Here is a 7,022-nt window from a genome sequence, read left to right as displayed (position 1 = left end):
TTTTTTTTTTTTTGGAAATTTCAGTGCTTTTCATGGAAAAAATGCAGCAGGATTAGAGGCAATGTTGATGGGGTTGGTGTCATCCCTGGGTGGGGCTCTGCACCCACCTCATGCAAATGCAAGGATCCCAGAGTGCTCAGCAAACACTGAGCACACAAAGATGTGATTGTCCTTGGGGTAACATTTTAACTAAAGGGTCAGAGAAGGTACCAGCGATGACGTGATTTGGTTTAAAAGCAATAAAAAGGCCATAAAAACAACGGCACAGCGAGGAAAATCTGCATTAAATATTTTGCATCACTGCCATGTTCTGATAAAAACTATCATCACTTAGATAGGAACACTCTTAGATCTTTCCAGGATCTTTTTTTTTTTTCCCCCCAGGATTCTGAAAGACTAATCCCATATTCTCCTCTGCCTGGCATGTTTCAGGGATATTCCACTATATTTCACTAATCAGAAGTAATGATAGAGGTATTTTATTGCTGTTTTCAGTCCTGTCATGGTGAGACACTTTTTGACCAGATCAGTAAATATTTTGCTTTGCTGTCCCAGTGGATAAGGTGACAGTGAATCCCAATATTCCTGTTAGCATTTAGCTGCTTTAAATAGCAAATACCCCACAGTTTGGTGTGTCCCAGCAGGGGCCTGAATTGTCACTCAGGTGATTTACCCCAGGCAATTTTTATTTTTTGGTATCTCATGGTAGAAGTCCAACCCCTCTCCTGGGAGATACCTGGGGAAAAAACCTGGAAAATCCAGTGCAGAGTGACCGAGGTGGTGGGGGGCCTGTGGCACATCGGGTGGAGAGAGATGAACTTCTTTAATGAGAAAGGGGAGAAGAAAATGGTGAGGGGGGCAACTGTGAGGGACAGGTTAATTATGGGAAGGTCTGTTATTTCCAGATCCTTCAGAAAGGCACATCCAGTGACAATTCTCTGACACCTTCAAGGATCTATGTCTTAGTTTACTTATGAACTGCTTGGCTTTTAATACCTCTGAAAGATTTTTTTTGAAGCTTGTATAAAGTATGGTGCATATTTGTACGTGAAAAATAAATATTTATGATTATTCTGAACCTGCTGCTCAAACATTTTGCTAAATTCCACTTGTCTGGTGTCATTTGCCTTTGTGTGCTCTAAAGCTGCTCCTTCTCTTTGATCTCTTGTTGACTCAGACCTTCACAGAGCTCTTGTGATGGCTCTGAATGAGGTTGGCAGGAACAGATGTGGCTGAGTGAGCACACAAAGGCACAGAGAACAACACGGAACTTGCAAAGTGCACGGAATAACAAAGGTGCCACTCCAGCAATCCAGCTGCTGAACAGGTTGCTTTTGGGGAGGGTGGAAAGTCTGAACCCTGGTAAGTCAACAGCAGAGATAACTGATCACCAGAGAGCAGTGAATTCACAGGACATCACACAGAGAATTCTCTTTGTTCCAGGAAGAAAATAGATTGTGCCAAGGGACTGTCCCACAGTAACTCTGGATGTCTCAGGCATGTCATGTGGACAATGTGACCAAAACCTGGTTTGTCACTGCCAGTCAACAAAGGCCTCTGAAGGACACTCTGAAGGAGATGCTCCATGGGCTGGAACTCCTCTGCTCTGGAGCCAGGCTGGGAGAGCTGGGGGGGTTCAGCTGGAGAAGCGAAGGCTCCAGGGAGACCTCAGAGCCCCTTCCAGGACATAAAGGGACTCCAGGAGAGCTGGAGAGGGACTGGGGACAAGGGATGGAGGAACAGGACACAGGGAATGGTTTCCCACTCTCAGAGGGCAGGGATGGATGGGATGCTGGGGAGGGATTCCTTCCTGTGAGGGTGGGGAGGCCCTGGCACAGGGTGCCCAGAGCAGCTGTGGCTGCCCCTGGATCCTTAGAAGTGTCCAAGGCCAGGTTGGATGGGGCTCTGAGCCACCTGGGATAGTGGATATTGTCCCTGCCTGTTGCAGGGGTGGAATGGGATGAGCTTTAAGATCCTTTGGACAATGCTCTCAGGCACAGGGTGGGATTGTTGCGGGGGTCTGTGCAGGACCAGAAGCTGAATGGGATGGTCCTTGTGGGTCCCTTCCAGATCAAGATATTCCACTATTCTGTAGTCCAGATGTGAAATCCATCACCTTGAGCCCAACAGAATCTTCTCTCCTCGCTTCTCTCCCTGTATAGGGATGTAGGAAACATTTCGAAGTTCATGAGAAGGCAAGTTCAGGATCCCATTTGATTTACTCTAGGATGTTCAGGGGAGGAAGCAAAGGTGGGGAAATTGAAGGGTTGGTGGAATTTGGAGAGAGACAAACCCAGGGAAAAAAAACAAGGCCAAGGGGCCAAGAGTGGCCAGTGCTGTGTAAAGAGCTTACTGGGTAGTGTGATCCTGATCCTGATCAGCACACTGTGACGTGCCTTCTCATTAACCTGCATTCCTAAATCCTTCCCTGGGTCAGGGACTGTTTATTCCCTCTGCAGGGAGGTCTGAGAGCCCCCTGGAGTGGGACTGTGGCTGGAGGGCTGGTGTGCCAGGGGCTGCAGCTGTGTGGGTGTGTGGGGATGTGTCCAGGGGGTGTCCAGCCAGAGGAGCTGACCAGCTGGGTGAGAGCCCTGGGGCCAGGAGTCTGCATGTGTGTGAGGCTGTGAAAACCAAGGGGTTTGACTGCCAGAGGCACTGAGGGGTGGGTCTGGGCCAACTGCAGGAGAGGTTTTGGAGTCTGGAGGGATCAGTGGGGAAGATCCAGGAGCAGCTACTGGGTTGACGTGCAGTTACTGGAGATACTCACTCAGTGGTGCTGAGCCTGGAGCGCCTGTGGCAGCCTTGCCTCTGTTGGGGTCCCAGATTTGCAGCATTACCATGAGAAGCAGCACAAAAAAAAGAGCCCTCAGTTAAATTGGTCAGGGACTGTGTCTGAGAGTCACTTGTGGGGTTTGTGAGTACAGGAAGTCAGGAGCTGGCTTGGAAAAGAGCCTGCACAAATGATGCAAATGAAACAGGAGCCCTGCCTCAAAGAGTTTATGGCAGGGATGATGTTTGTTCTGTGTGAAACAGGGGCAATTGCAGATCCTGGTTACTGAGGCTGTGTCATTCAAAACCAACATAGGGCCAGGTACAAAACACTCTCCTTTGTGGTTAAGTTTTATGGGTGTAGTCAGGTGGTATCCAGGTTATTGGGGCCTTGTCTCCCAACAGTCTTTTATCTTCCCCTTCATAAAAATAACAAATCCATTGCAGCAACATTCTGGCAGTTGGGCTGAGGATTGTTAATGTTTATTGCCTGATAAAGCTCTGCACAGGTCTGACATAATCTCTGGGTGTGCCAGAAGCTGTGCCTGCTGTCCCCAGGGGGGTCACAGCAGTCCCATGGACACCACCCCTCCCTGTGGGGATCTCCCTGCTGTGGGAGGGCATGTCCCACACCTGGGTCACAGGTGTCTCTCCAGGACACAAGTCAGGGGAGGATCTGAAGAGCCTCTAGCTAGGAAATAGTCTTGGGAGAGAGAAAATCCCTGGGCTGGTGACAGAGGCACCTAAGGCAGAGGAAAGTGAGGGAAGGGATTTGTATGGTGAGGTTAAAGATTGGAGTGTGGGGAGGGACAGCTCCAATCTCTGCTCTGTGACCAGGGACAGCACCCACGGGACGGCTGGAGCTCTGTCAGGGGGTTTAGGTTGGATATCAGGAAAAGGTTCTTCCCCCAGAGGGTGCTGGGCACTGCCCAGGCTCCCCAGGGAATGGGCACGGCCCTGAGGCTGCCAGAGCTCCAGGAGCATTCAGACAATGCTCCCAGGCACAGGGTGGGATTGTTGGGGTGTCTGTGCAGGGCCAGGGGTTGGATTGGATGATCCCTGTGGGTCCCTTCCAGCTCGGGATGTTCTGTGATTCATTGTACACCGGATGTAGAGACAGAATCATAGAATGGGTTGGGTTGGAAGAGACCTTAAAGACCATCTTGTTCCAGCCCCTGCCATGGACTGGGCTCCTCTGGTCTGACTCCAGAGATCACATTTGGAATGTGCAGCTCTGTGGGTGGGTTTTGCTTTCTTGGTTCAGTGCATTAGGAGTGAAAGGGCAAAAAATAGAAGGTGCAACGGCCACCAGGAACCACAGGAGATGTGTCCCTGTGAAACCAGAGCAGCTCACACGGCTGCTGGGCCACAGATCTGATCCAGACAGATCCATAGTGAACTGCAAATCTATTGATCCAAGCAGATTTGTAGTGAGATAAAGATCTAATGATTCACATTTGGTGAGCTGCAGATCTATTGGTCCAGATTTGTGGTGATCTACAGATCTATCTATAGATAAGTAGATCCATCCATTGATAGATATATGTGCTGTTTTGATCCACACAGATTTACATTGAACTACACATTTACATTTTCCCACAAAAGCAAAAGCAATTCTTTCCAGTTCATTCCTGGGAGGTGCTTGTCTGACTCGTTCTTAAGCTTGACAGACCTGGAAAATTCTACCATTTCCTCATAAATGTCCCAAGCTTCACCATATCTGTTATTGAAACCTTTTCTCTTTGAATCAACCTTTTACTGCAGTTCATAGAATCCCAGAATGGATGGGTTGAAAGGAACACCTAAAAGCCCATCTTGTTCTACCCCTGTCCTGGGCAGGGACACCTTCAACTATCCCAGGCTGCTCCAAGCCCCATCCAACCTGGCTCTGGACACTCTCAGGATGTGGCAGCTGTGTTATCTTTTATCAACTCCCTACAAACCCAAGGACTGTTTTCATCCTTATCTCAATCATATCTATATTCTGCTTATTTGTTTGGTCCTGTCTTATTTGTCTGTCCCTCCAGGGACACTTGTCCTCTCTGGAATCACAGCAGCTGTTGCATGTCTTCCCTGAGGTGCAGCTCTCTCAATGAATACGACAGAATAAGATGATGAAAGGGGCAATGTCTGTAAGAAATACAGTAGGAACCAGAGTTTGCCAAATTTTATTTTATTTTATTATTTTATTTTATTTTATTTTATTTTATTTTATTTTATTTTATTTTATTTTATTTTATTTTATTTCATTTTATTTTTAATTTTTAAATTTTTTTCCCTGCCTTTGTTTTTCTTGTAAGCCACACGAGGGCAATCTTATCCTGTCATTTGTGGGAAATGAGCTGAAATTCCCTGACCAAGGTTAAAGAGGCTCTCAAGAGCTGTTTCCTACCAGAGAGTGCAAACGGAAACATTCCTCTTGGACTGGAGATGCATTTAAGGGCAGAACAGAAGTCAAAATTGAAAGGAAAATAATTAAAAAAGTGGTTTTTTACACTTTTCCTTGCATCTTTCCTTAACAAAACCCTGCTGGCTGCCCCAGTCACCTTCTTTTCCTGTATATGGCTATAAAATTCCTCCATGGGGATCCTTTTCCAGGACTTTCCCAGGGACTGAGGTGAGGCTGACTTGCTTGTAGTTCCCAAACTTCCTCTTGAGTTTCCTCTGGAAGATGGGTGAGATGCTGAGGTTCATTTTTCAATAAGTTTCTTTTTCACCATGATCTTTCAGAAATGACAGAAAAGATTCTTGCAATGATTCCAGCTGATTCTCCCTGTGGCTTGGGATGCGTCTGTCCCATCCCATGGAGCTGTGTGTCCATCCTGTCCCATCCTGCAGAGCTGTGTGTCCATCCCATCCCATCCCATCCCATCCCATCCCATCCCATCCCATCCCATCCCATCCCATCCCATCCCATCCCATCCCATCCCATCCCATCCCATCCCATCCCATCCCACAGAGCTGTGTGTCCATCCCATCCATGGAGCTGTGTGTCCATCCCATCCCACAGAGCTGTGTGTCCATCCCACAGAGCTGTGTGTCCATCCCATCCCACAGAGCTGTCTGTCCATCCCATCCCATGGAGCTGTGTGTCCATCCCATCCCACAGAGCTGTGTGTGTCCCACAGGCTCCAGAGATTCCCAGCTGTGCCTTGCCCTGATGTGGGATGCTCTCCCACAGGTCCTGCCAGGAGTGTTTCAGGGCAGACTCAGCAGGAAAACTGGGGCTGGCATGAAAACATGGAGCACCTCACCCTTCCCCATGTCTTCTGACACTTCCATAGTTTCACACACAGGCTCATTTTCTTTCCAGAGGCCACTGGGTGATGCACCACAATAATTCCATTCCCACAGGAAGGTGCCAATGGAGCCTAAATCTGCTGGGATCTGGGTATGGGGGAGCCACACTTCTGGTCTGGATTTATAAAGGCATTTTTCTGTGCCTCCTCTGTTGTCAATGAAGTTGTCTTTTATTAGAGCAGCCTTAGAATCCATTTTCTCTGGAAGTGTCCAAGGCCAGGGTGGAGCAACTTGGTCTGGTGGAAGGTGTCCATAGGGTGGGACTGGATGAACTTTGAGGTCTTCCCAGCCCAAACCATTCCAGGACTCCATGGTTCCATAGTTCCATGGTTCCATGATTCCATGAGCTGCTGCACTTGTATTGTTCTTCAGTACGTCCTTCCCCAGGACCAGACCTGTTCACAGGAGTGAAACAATCCTTTAACAAATGAAACTTTCCAGCCTCTGCAACAGCAAGTGCAGCCCATAATAGCCCATTGCCAGCAAGAAAATGTGGTCAGTGGCTTCCTTCATTCCCCAAACCTCACTGAGGAGCAGCTGGGGAAACTTTTTCAGGTGTAAGCACTGAATTGGGCAGTGCATCCTTCTCCCCACACGCAATGAATGTGGGAAAGCAGCAGAATTCCCCTCACGGAAAAGAATCAGAATTGTGGAATATCCTGAGCTGGAAGGGACCCCCAAGGATCAGAGCCCAGCTCCTGGCCCTGCACACACACTCCAGCAATCCCACCCTGGGCATCCCTGGGAGCGTTGTCTGAATGCTCCTGGAGCTCCGGCAGCCTCAGGGCCGTGCCTGTTCCCTGGGGAGTCTGGGCAGGGCCTGCCCAGCATCCAGTGCCCACAAGAGGATTTTTTGGCCTCTTGCAGCCCAGACTGAACAGTGCCATGCTGAGCTGTGTGACTGAAGTAGGGTGTGCTTGCACTGGTGATTGACAGTCAAGTCCCAGTCCCAG

At 48.7% G+C, this 7,022-nt stretch overlaps 1 long non-coding RNA gene across 1 annotated transcript; it reads left to right on the top strand.

The window, feature by feature from the left end:
* Nucleotides 1–1,173: 1,173 nt before the first annotated feature.
* Nucleotides 1,174–5,509, top strand: LOC135285276 (uncharacterized). Its single transcript, XR_010350216.1, has 3 exons — nucleotides 1,174–1,362; nucleotides 4,797–4,901; nucleotides 5,070–5,509. It is a non-coding gene; the product is annotated as an uncharacterized LOC135285276 (long non-coding RNA).
* The last annotated feature ends 1,513 nt before the right edge of the window (nucleotides 5,510–7,022 follow it).

Source organism: Passer domesticus, chromosome 22, assembly GCF_036417665.1.
Source record: "Passer domesticus isolate bPasDom1 chromosome 22, bPasDom1.hap1, whole genome shotgun sequence".
Taxonomy (NCBI): Eukaryota; Metazoa; Chordata; class Aves; order Passeriformes; family Passeridae; genus Passer; species Passer domesticus.
Note: the sequence above shows the minus strand (reverse complement) of the source record. Positions and strands in the feature narration are given on the sequence as shown.